At 47.0% G+C, this 11,287-nt stretch overlaps 1 long non-coding RNA gene across 1 annotated transcript; it reads right to left on the reverse strand.

The window, feature by feature from the left end:
• Positions 1-1,755: 1,755 nt before the first annotated feature.
• On the reverse strand, positions 1,756-11,245 carry LOC120750513 (uncharacterized). The gene is made up of 4 exons (XR_005700024.1): positions 10,876-11,245; positions 6,876-7,091; positions 6,090-6,308; positions 1,756-4,481 (listed from the first exon to the last, which is right to left on the reverse strand). It is a non-coding gene; the product is annotated as an uncharacterized LOC120750513 (long non-coding RNA).
• Between the last annotated feature and the right edge of the window lie 42 nt (positions 11,246-11,287).

The following is an 11,287-nucleotide window of genomic DNA, read 5'->3' on the forward strand; positions in this document are numbered from 1 at the left end:
GCTGGGCAGAGATGGTTTGGAAATAATCTGCATTTCTTTGTTAGCGATGGCAGCTCCTGTGTTTCCTTCTGCACCTTCACCACCCATGCTCTCTATCCAAAAACAACGTATCAATCAAACATACCTTTTTTCTGCTCATGAATATCACCTCCCATTGAGACAGGATAGGGAGCAGCCCAGATTTTGGACTGAGGATGGATGAGAGATCAGCCTCATTTATAACTGATCCATGGAGTGTTTTCATGTGCAGAAGTTCGCTCCTTGGCACCTCAGCTCCCTCAACACCTCTCTCTTAAAGTACTTCTCCAGACATAGGTAGCATTTCTGCGCTGCAAAGACATGATTTCATTAAGCTGTGGGGTTTTTGACACAAGAGGAGCTGCCATTTTGATTTACTTCTCTGATTCACACCAGAGAAGGTCCAGTTCCAACTCTTTGATGTAACAGTCATGAACACTGATTTTTTCACCTCCCTTTACAGATTCAAGACCACTCGAGCCCCAGTAGCCATCTAAGGCTGTGTGGTTGCAAAAGCAGCACCAGGGAGAGATGTGTTCGTGAACCAGACACATGATTTTCAAACTGGCAGATAAACTAGAAAAGAAAGCAGCTTGCACAAGCCTGAATCCTGCAGGGAACTGTAAGGAACAATGTCAGCTTCAGGATCTGAGCAAGGCATTCCAAGAATCCTGCTTCATGGCTTTGAGGATTTCTCATGGCTCACCTTTGTATGCATCCTGCCCTCTGCCACTGGTGAACGGGGGAGGTGGGCAAGGGGGAGGGCAGGATAGAAGCAATTCCAGCTCAACATCTCACCACACTGGATTTTCTTTTTAGTCAATCTTCTTAAGAAAGTGGGGGTTTGGGGCCTTGTTCACTGTGCCACTGAATGCTTAGACCGATGGTCAAATGCAACCTCCTTTCATTTTCTCCTCTTTCTTTCCAGAAGAAAACTGCAGTAGAGGGCCTGAACACACCTGGCATTGGCAGCAGGGCACTTCCACAGCCAGGGAGTGCTCAGAAGAGCTCGCTATTCATCTCTGAGACTTTGCTTTCACTTCTCTGCCTTGCAGCTCTGCACCAGCAGCTCCTTATCTGCCCCCTCTCACGGAAAATGCAGCAGCCTTTCCCAAGGCAAAATGCAAAATGCTTGTGAGGAGCAAGGAGTTATCTGCTCTATCACAGCAGGTACAGAAAAAGTGTGACATGAAGGCAGGTTATGTGCCGGGTCCCACTGGTCCCACATCCTCCACACCGGGCAAGATATTTCTGTTTAATACAAAAGGCAAACTGGGAAGTCAGCCTGGGAGCGGGCCTGTCTTTTCCCCTGGCACAAAGCTGGTAAAAAATTACAGAGGAGAATTTATTTCCCTGGGATAAGAAGTTTGGAAATTCCAGATGCCTGCAGGGCAGCTATCATTTTGCACAACAGCAAGTGAAGCATTGGATTTTATACCTGCTTGTGCCATTTTTGTAGGAATACTTTATTTTTTCAATATATTTTTCAAAATACTTTGCTTTTTTTTTTTTTTTTCCCTGATGCTTTTCTTTAATTCAAAATAAAGTAGCTTTGCTTAAAAGGTGACAGTCAACCAGAACTCTGTCTCTATGAGATCTTTTTTAATTTGGTCATAAGGTACTTCTGTAATAGATTACATCACTACTTCTGTAACAAATTACATCACTACATTTTCTTCCTTAATTTTGTCTTTATGTTAAATCCGGCTGTGATTTTCAGTTTATTCTGGACACAGAGCAAGACTTGAGGACTCAATTGATTAAGAAAAAAAATTCAAAGGGCAATTCAAGTGTCTGAAGGGACGTGTTGTGCTCACTTATAGGATCTAACTCTGATTTACCCAGATCCATAACCTCCATTTTCATCACAGCTGCCTTCTGCAATGGAGCAGGAGAGTGACGTCAATGCTGCTCACCATCCTTGAGACAGGCGACGTGTGTGTGTCCTGTGGGGGTCCAGGTTGCTTGGACCACATCTCTTGCTTTGGGGAGCCCAGGGTGTTTGTCTCGGCTCCACAAAGTGGTGCAACGTTGCAAGAGCTCCTAAGCTGTTATCAGACCAGTGCCATTTTGATTTGAACGTGCCAGAGACGCCCCAAACGCTGTCATACTTAAGCAATGTAACCAATGGTTACAGTTTGCTGTTGCTCAAGAAACTTCCTTGCTCAGTAGCAGCAATGTGCCCTGCACTGCAGCGGGAGGAATGGCGTGTGGGGGCTGCTCGCTGCACAGACACAGAAAGGAGAGCAGACATTGCTTCTTACGCCCTGCAGCATGACACGGCTCTAATTAACTCCCTTCTCCCAACACTCTCTAATCCCGAGGGGTTGGGCTGGCACGTGGAGCAGGGAGTTGCAATCAGCCAGAACAAAAGCAGAGACCTTCCCCCACCATTTTATTGTCTGTTTGTTGAATGTATCTCCAGCTCTGCTGGGAACTTCCCGGCACATAGACTTAAAATGGAGCCTCTGCTTTATTTTTTTTTTTTTTTCCTCCATCTCTTCAGGGGCAAATACACGGAGCCATTGATTAGGTTATTTTGGGATCGTGGCACAATTGCTTGCTGTTATTCTGGCAGTCATTTCTCAGAAGCCTGTTACACGCATTTCGTAGAGCTCTCGAAAACACAGAGCTACCCGAGGACATTTTACACAGCACGTTTCTGATGTGCTTTTGTGTGCAAGTTGTTTGTGTCTCGGCAGCAGCCAAAGAGCCGTTTGGATGTGTTGGTTGCTATAGTAATTACTTTTCTTGGGAACTAAAATAATAGCTTACAGCTCCTGCAGCTCGCTGCCTTGAACCAGAGACACTTCCATTTTGTTTTGGAGGGGGTTGGGGACTCTCTACTGTGCTGAGAGACAGACTTTCCTCCCAATGCTTGTGCAGCTAAATTTGAGTTTAACCTTTGCAGAGGATGTGCCACAGGTCTGAAGGCTCAAAAATAAAAGTAGCTTATGAAACAATAGGACAGCTTTGCAGCTGCGGTTTCTGATGGGGCAAAGATTTGGATTTGCTTTCCATTTACTGCTACTGAAAGCTGGTAGGACAGAGACTGAGGCTCGTGCTGAGACTGGTTTTTAGTGCTAAGGACCCTACAAAACACAGGGTGGGGGGCTCAGAGGAGTTTTAAAAATGCCTAAGCAAGCCAAGCAGTGATGAGGAGGGCAGCTCTGCATCGTTCAACATTTTTTTTCTCTGGTGAGGTAACTGCTGTATGGACCTGCATGTCTGGAGAGGGCATGGGAGTCTCACAGTGGACAAAACAGCCTTTCAGAGCAACCCAACAGCTGGCAGACACCACCTCCCCCCTTCCATCTGCAGCCACAGAACATTTCTGAGTGACATTTTACACTGCAGCTCGGGATGTCTGCGTGAAAGGACAGCCTGCAGAAGCATTTCCCAGCAGTAGGACAAGCCCCATGCTCATGGCTCTGGGAAGATCTTTCAGTTGCTTTGGGCTCCTGGACTGACAAACCAGGGATTTCTGTGCAGCTTGCAGCCAGACGGGTTGGCACAGCATGGCACTGCTGGATCTCCAAGGAAGCAGAAGCGAGGCAAGTGGCACAAGAAGTGATAAGCCTGATCACCCTCCTGCACCATGGAGCAGCTGCAGGTCGACTGCAGCTCAGACTCTTTGACTCACAGGGGTTGACCTATATAAGGGTCCCAGCACCAACACCAAGTACCAGTTTGGTTTTGCAGTCAGAGGCCAGCAAAAGGTGCGGAGGATATAAAAAAGGGGTCAGAGAAGGGAGCAGGAGGAGCAAGGATGAAAAGCAGAGAGAAAACAAATAGGGAAAGCATTTTACCTCCCAGTGCTGTCCTAGAAAATTTGCTCTCAGATGTGCACATGGCTGCACTGGCAACTGGCAGGGAGATGACAGAGGGAGATTAGAGCATCATCTGCTAAAGGCTGTAAAGGCAGAACAGTTCCTGTTTGAGCAACAGCTACACAGAGATGCAGGGAGGGGAGTGTTTGGGGAAACCACAGGGCAAAACTGGGCCTGCATGTGTGAGGGGGATGTGCTTGGCTTGCACGCAGCAGGTGAAAAGAACTTGCTTCCCTCATGTAGGTGTGCAGATCTGCCCCCCACCCCCTCCCCAGTTTAGGCACAGCCTACACCCGGGTTTTGTGCCTGCGCAGCTCTGCAGCTGAGGCACAGAGCTGGACCAACAGAGCTGGAGCAGCAGGCAGCTACAGGAGCATCCTCACCTCCCCCAGGCAATGCTGCATAAAGCACCCTGTGCCATGCCCACCTGTTTCTTCTGTCTGAGGCTTGAATTTAACAATACTGCTGCAACTAAAGCTGGGTTTCCTATGGCCTTTTTGTAAATCTCTCAGGCTGTTTTCTGCTTTTGTGTCAGAAATTTTACCTTCATCTTTAGTCCTGGTGGATTGTGGCATACCAAATTAAAATTGCCCCAGAAGCACAGCAGTAGAAACAATACTTAAGATGCAAAACCTGAAATGCAAAAGAGGAAAAAAGAGTATTTATCATGCAAGATGCTTTAGGAAACAAAAAAGTAACTCAAAACCATGTGATTTCACATCATCCCAGTGTATTACTTGATTCTGTAGATTACTGTCTGTCTTTGAAACACACCACCTGTATTCACAGTGGCCAACACCTGCACTTTTAGCTAAGTAACAAAATTCATTTCTTTACACACAATGGGTCAGGTGCGGGAGAATCTTGGCTTTCCTTAGACAGGAAATCTGCAGCTGTTGTGGGGACTTTAAGCCATAATTGAAAACACGATCCAGCTGTGAGATACAGGCTCAAGTTACCACAAGGCGAACAAAATAATTCAGACTGATTTAACCACAAAAATATGACATCTGATTTTTAAGCCATGGCTTAGAGGAGGAACTTAGAGGGCTAATTCATGACTTTTGATTTCTACTGGTCTACAGAATGAATAATGAGAGGATTTCTGGACCACTGCATTTTTCTTTGATTTGGGAGTCAATTTTGTTATTTATTATTTGATATTTGGCATTTGCTATCAGCTGCTAGCGACTCAGAACATGTACTTTAGGAAGCCTTGCTTAAGAGCAAAAGCTGCAGCTACGTCAAAAATTCAGGGAGGCTGCAAAAACTTTTTCTCTACTGGAGAAACTGTTTGTGCTAGACAAGTATTCTTGCTGGCATAATAATGATTTCTTCACAGCAGCAGCTCTTCTCCAGCAAAAACACTGTAAGATGAAAAAAAATCTCAAAAGTTTGCTTTCCCATATATCATTAAAATGACTTCTCTTAATCACCATATGGCAGGTAGCTTGTCTAAGTGTGTGGCAGCAGCTGGACAATGCCTGAATGCTCCTGGAGTGTGAAAAGCTGAAGTGTCACCCAAGCGAGTGTGTCAATGGCACCTCTGGGACATGCTTCATCAAGTGCCACTTCCTAGCCAGGTCACTGGAGCTCTGAAGGGGCAGCAGAGATGCTCCAAGGCCCTTATTTGTATAAGCGGCACTTCCTCAGGCAGGGAGGTTGTGCCAGCTGAATGAGTAGCCCTGCATAGCTCAGGTGGTGAATTCTGCTGCAGTTGCACAAGAGAATGTCGAATTCACTAAGCCTGATCCTCCACCCCCACCAGAGCGCTGTCAGCTGTGGCTGCCAGCAGCAGCCACGTCATTGTCACAGGTTCAGACACTGTCAGGGCAAAGCACAAGTGGGAATTTATTTTATTTTATTTTATTTTATTTTATTTTATTTTATTTTATTTTATTTTATTTTATTTTATTTTATTTTCCTCCTTGTGAAGCAGTACTTGCTGAACTCACCTCCTCTGTTACAGTCAAAATCCTTGTGCTTACTGTCAGGCTCAGGGAGTCCAGGCAGGTGGCAAAAGTAATGCCACAGGGAAATCTAAAGGGATTTACATCAAGGCCATTGCAGCTAGCTGGGTGGAATGGTACAAAATGTTTTGTTAGGCTTTAGCCAGCAGAACCTTCTTTGGAATAGGCAAAAATAGGCAGAGACAACATTTTAGTGCTAATCAATAGAACCAGTCCTCGTGCACCACGGCAAGCACAAGGACATGGGTGAGCAGAGCTGCTTTGGTCTTACCAAGTGTTCCTGCTGTGTAATGTGCATTAAACCACGCTGGGAAGCCAAGCAAAGACAAGTTTGTGCTCTGGGGTGGTGCATCTCCAGCCAGCAAAAAGGGGGGGGACCTCTGCACTGCACCCAGCCTCAGCCTGTAGGCATCCTTGTGTCAGATCAAAATCCATCCGAGTTTGTGTTCCTGCCACAGCAAGCAAACAATTCCAGTGCTGTTGCTTCATCCTGAATGGAAAGAGACAAAGGAGATGAAGATTAGAAATAGGAAAAACTCACAGCAAAGCACCTGGCTCCCAGAAATTCTCTTGCTTTGACACTGAACTTTATGCTTCAGTTAAATTTTCATCATCAAAGAGCAGAATACAAACCACCAGACATCAATTAAATTACTATTTTAGTCAATCATATCCTTTCTGCTGGCTCTAGGAGCTCTTCTTCACAGGTGCTTACCAAATGGTGATTTTGAGAAGCAAGCCCTGCTTCACTAATTAAACAATTTTTAGGAAGCGTTGCCTAATGTAAGTACAGAATTGTTACCCCTTCCTGCTCTGCAACACTCAGGAACAAAAAAATGCTTCCAGAATCTCTTTAAAATGGAGCAGCTGTTCTAAGATAGAGAGGACAGTTGGATACAAGTGTCCTCACAGATGGCCGCTCAGGGTGTAAGCAAGGGCAGGTTTGTGCCCATGGCACAGGAAGGCTTTTGGCTTCCTCAGCAAGACAAGCTGCCCCAGGGTTGTTTTGTGAGCACTCCTGAGAGCATTACACTGACAGGTAGCCAGGGCCTCTTACCCCCGTGGGTCAGTCCTCTTTTCTCTCCATCACCCCAATGTCCTGCTCGGTCCTCATGGCTCTGTGTCCACACTTCCTGAGGCAGGCAGGACAAGGAAGCTGTCAGGGCTTCTTTCTCAGCACTTGACCTTGCACAGGGCACAGGCAGCGTGTGCAGCACATCCACGTGTCACTGGTGGCATCCATCTCTTCCAAACACGCCAACAATTCAGCAACCTGCCAGCAAAAGGAAGACATTTCAGAACTGCGGGACTTTTATTCTCCAGCTCCCAGGAAGCACAGGCATCCCTGGATGGGGATGTGAAAGTGTTGCTGCAGTGTCTCAAGCAGCAAATGGTGCCTAGTGTTTTTGCAGAGGAGAGCAGTAGGAAGCAGAGAGAGGAAGTACTGACTAGACTGGTTACACTGTCCATCGCAGCAGGAATGCTGGTAACCAAAGAAACCACAGAGGTAAAAAAAGACAACCACCACCCACCGAGGGGCCCATACCTGGGTAAAAGCAAGCTGTGACACTGGGATTTTATCTTTGCTGTGGCTGCACTAGTGCAAACAAGTGTAGTGGCTCTTGTCTGCTGCATTCACATCTGAAAAATCCCAAAGGATAACCCCTCAGGTTGCTTTTTTGTCCTTTTAACAGAGGGTGATCACACCCCCTGTATATAACAAAGAAAAAGAACAAAGCATGCAAAGCCAAAAATACACAGAATGGGAAATGCCAAGATGAAAGTTGCAAAAGCAGATTGATTTTGTCCCCTCGAGCCTCACTTGTTGTGATAAGGATTTTTATTTTACAGCCATCGATTTGTTTTCCCGTGGGGCCTCAGCCTCCCGTGGTGTACTGAGCAGGCTGTGCCCGGGTGGGAAAGAGCTGCTCAGGCTTTGCTTTCCTCCCACTCAACCAGGGAGCCCAGGCCGTGCCCAGAGCAGCTCCTCGGCTCTTCCCTCCGCTGGTAGAGCTGCCTGTTTTCTTCTGAGCAGTTTTCACTGCCCCAGGCAAAGCGCAGCGCTGCCATGTGAGGTGAGCAGCTGCTGTGCTGCGCTGTGCTGCAGGGGCACAAGAGTGACGTGCAGACTTTTGGCCAGAGATGTTCCAGCCACGTACCTTTTTAGGGACCATTTAGAATGCTTACGACCTGATTTCACAGATAATGCAAGTTTATTTGGCACTCAGTTCTGGTTGTGGGAATTTATGGATCGTGTACTTGGACTGACTGCAGTTGGGTTTCCCCCAGCATGGGAGCATTTAAAAATCATGTTTTTCAGTTCCAATCAAATGCTTATTTTTTTTCCCAGAAGTACTCACTAGACCAAGTTTACTTAGAGAATTAAACTCAGAGTTATCTGGAGTCTGATGCAGAGCAGCAAGTGGCACGGAGCAGTAAGTGCTGTCCAGCCTAGAGGAGAGCATGGACAAATTGAAACCAAAATAATAAAAACAGAGAAAAAAAAATCTAGCTTAGTTTGTCCCGGTGTGCTGGTGTTTTCACCGTCCCTCTGCAACCGAGGTAGTGTTACCTTCCAACAAGAAGGTGATCAGTGCACTGCTTTCTTAAACTGCTGAGACTAAGCTCCAAAGAAGGAACAAAACCCCTGCAAGTGTAATGCTTTAGCATTGTAAGACACATAATGTGAACCAATAATGTAAGTTAAATTACAGTAAAGGATGGAAGAAAGGTAAGGCACAAAAGGAAGAGGTCCTGGTAACGTGTTCTTCCAAACCAGAAGCATAATCATGTGATTTAAATTTTTACCAGAATTGGGGAATTTTTTTCATGTAATTTTTCTCTTATTTCTACAATTACATGGTTGTACTTGACGGCGTGGTGGGAAGCAAATAACACTAATTGTTATCCTTATTGGAGGGCAGTGGGCTGAAACCATGAGTTCTGTTTATCAGCTCCAGGTAATAAAAACTGCACGAAAAGATCTATTTCAGGCATTTTTAGCACCTTTCCTCTCTCTCTCTTTTTATACAGAAGAAGCAGGTCTGACAAGCAACACGACAGTGAAATCCTTCTGCTGAGTCAGGTGCTCAGTTTCAAACTTACATAATTGGGGTGCATTTCCATATTCCTTCCCTCCTTTCCTGCGCACGAGGCACAGACAGAGGGAATGTCTGCTCCAAGGCTGCTCACAGCAGCTGAGCGTGGAAGGCCTCAATGGCGCAAGTTAAATATTTAAAATATCCTATTAACATCTCCACAGCGGGATAACTAAACACTGCACCAAGTCAGCACAGCGGGCTCTGCTGCCCGGTGACACTGGAGCCCATACGCTGCACAGAGGCAGGGTGAAATTTTCTGTTCCAGGGAACACAGAGTAAATAACATTTTGGTCAAGCAGTATGCCATTTCCTCATTTTCAGAAAAGCGGCTCTAAAAACGTGCAGGAAAGAAAATTTAATTATTAAAGCAAATCTGATCATCGCAGTGTTCCAATATAATTTTCTGACTCTGGTACGTTCTGTGATTTCTCAGGCTGTTATTTTTTGCAGTGTTGTGGTGGAACTGCCTGCTAAAATCCCAGAGCCCTATCACACAAAACCAATTTACTAGAAATGTCATCTGGCACGTAAGCATTTTTTGTCCATAGCAGAAACTTCAGCGGTGTATTTGGAAAGACGTGCCAAGAAAAGAAAGCTTCGTGTTCACAGATGGCGTGTTCCTCCTTGACTTTCAACCACAAGAGATGTGTGCACGGCACCAGCCCTGTGGGCTGTGTGTGTTCTCAGAGTTGCAAGGGCTTTATTGTTAAAAATAAAAATAAAGATAGGCACACGTATAAGAACTACTGAAAGGAAAACACAAACTAGAAAACAAAGACCCGAGAGAAAGCAAGAAGGTGAGAAACACAGCAAGTTGGGCTAAGTCAGATGTATGTGCTCGCAGAGGAGATGGTGAGAGGAGCTGAGATATGCAAATGCAGCTCATGCCAGGCAGAATGGGAAACTGAACCTCCTCCAACTTCTTATTACTGTGTTTCAGGATAACTGAAAATGAGTAAACAGCACACCATTTGCTTTCCTTTCTGGCTCAGAATGCTTACGAGCACCATTTCAGATTGAACAACGTTTAATCTGATACAAGAGTGGGGGGTTGAGTTTTTTCCCCATACACAGAGCAAAGGAAGAAGAAAATAATATTTATATTGGCTGTCTTCTGAACTATTTCCCTCCCTCCTTTTTGGCTGCTCAACTGAAAAAGCAATCCTATACCCATTCTCCACTGATGTACTTCCAGCAGGGTTCCACTCCACATCCCTCTGGGTTTGGCACCCACAGAAACGAATTCAGCTACAAAGTCCTGCAAGCCACTTGCAGCTTTCTCTTGGACTAAGTGGCAAGACAGAGACTGGTTAGGTGGTTTGCAAGATGGGTAAAAAATTGGCCAACAGGCTGCACTCAGAGGGTTGTGATCAATGTTTTTAACTCAGGGTGGCAGCTGCGAGAGCCCTGAGATTGCCACTGGGTTCCACGCTGTCCAGCTTCACAAGGATTCGGGTGATGGATTTGAAAGCACCTTCGCCCAGGTTGCTGATACCACTAATCGGGGTGGTGACAGCCTGCCCTGTGAGGAAAGACCCAAGGAGTTTTATCTTATCTCCACAGTGGAGAGAAGGCTTGGAGGCGGGGGGCTAATCTTAATATACCAGAGTGCTACAAAGAGGGTGGAGGCTCTCCTCACAAAGGAAAACGTGGAGAAGACAAGCCACGACATAAATTTTCTTACGGGGAGAACAACCAATGACAGAAACAAAGGGATGCCATGGTAGAGTCCCTGTCAGGGGAGGTTTCCAAGCTGCCACTGGACAGGGTGCTCGATAATCTCATATAGGTGCCCTCCCACAAAAGTTGGACCAATGATCTTTCCAGCTCCCTTCCAGCCTGGGGCTGTGCCATGGTTGATTCTGTGCAGACAGGCACGGGCTCCTGTAGCCATCTACACCAACATCGCCCTGAAGAAGGAACCAGCCCAGCCCCGCCATTTGCCAGCAAGCAGACCTGCGTGCACCACAGTGCCAGCTGTCCGTCCACACAGGTGTCCAGCGCACCGAGCTCGCAGGGAACACGCTGAGGGCGCTGCTGTTTCCTCACCCGCCGGACACCGGACCCCATCCGCCCACGTGAACCAGCACTAACTTCTTGCTCGGGGCCGAGGGCCAGGTTTGCGTGGTGAGGAGCGGTCTGAGGGCTCACCGAGGCCTCCGTGACCTTGGTAACTCACGGATGCCGTGGCCCCCGCAGCCGGGGCACACGGGCCGCGCCGGGGTCCGCGTCCCCCGCTGTCCCATCAGCCGGTGGCTCTATGAAAGAGACAAAGGCGGCCGGGACGGAGGCGGTGTTCGGCAAGGAAAAGGCCGGGGCGCAGGGCGGGCGCTGCAGGACCCTCAGCGGGTCTCCGCCGCCTTCCCCG

This window comes from Hirundo rustica, chromosome 3 (assembly GCF_015227805.2).
Source record: "Hirundo rustica isolate bHirRus1 chromosome 3, bHirRus1.pri.v3, whole genome shotgun sequence".
Classification (NCBI taxonomy): domain Eukaryota; kingdom Metazoa; phylum Chordata; class Aves; order Passeriformes; family Hirundinidae; genus Hirundo; species Hirundo rustica.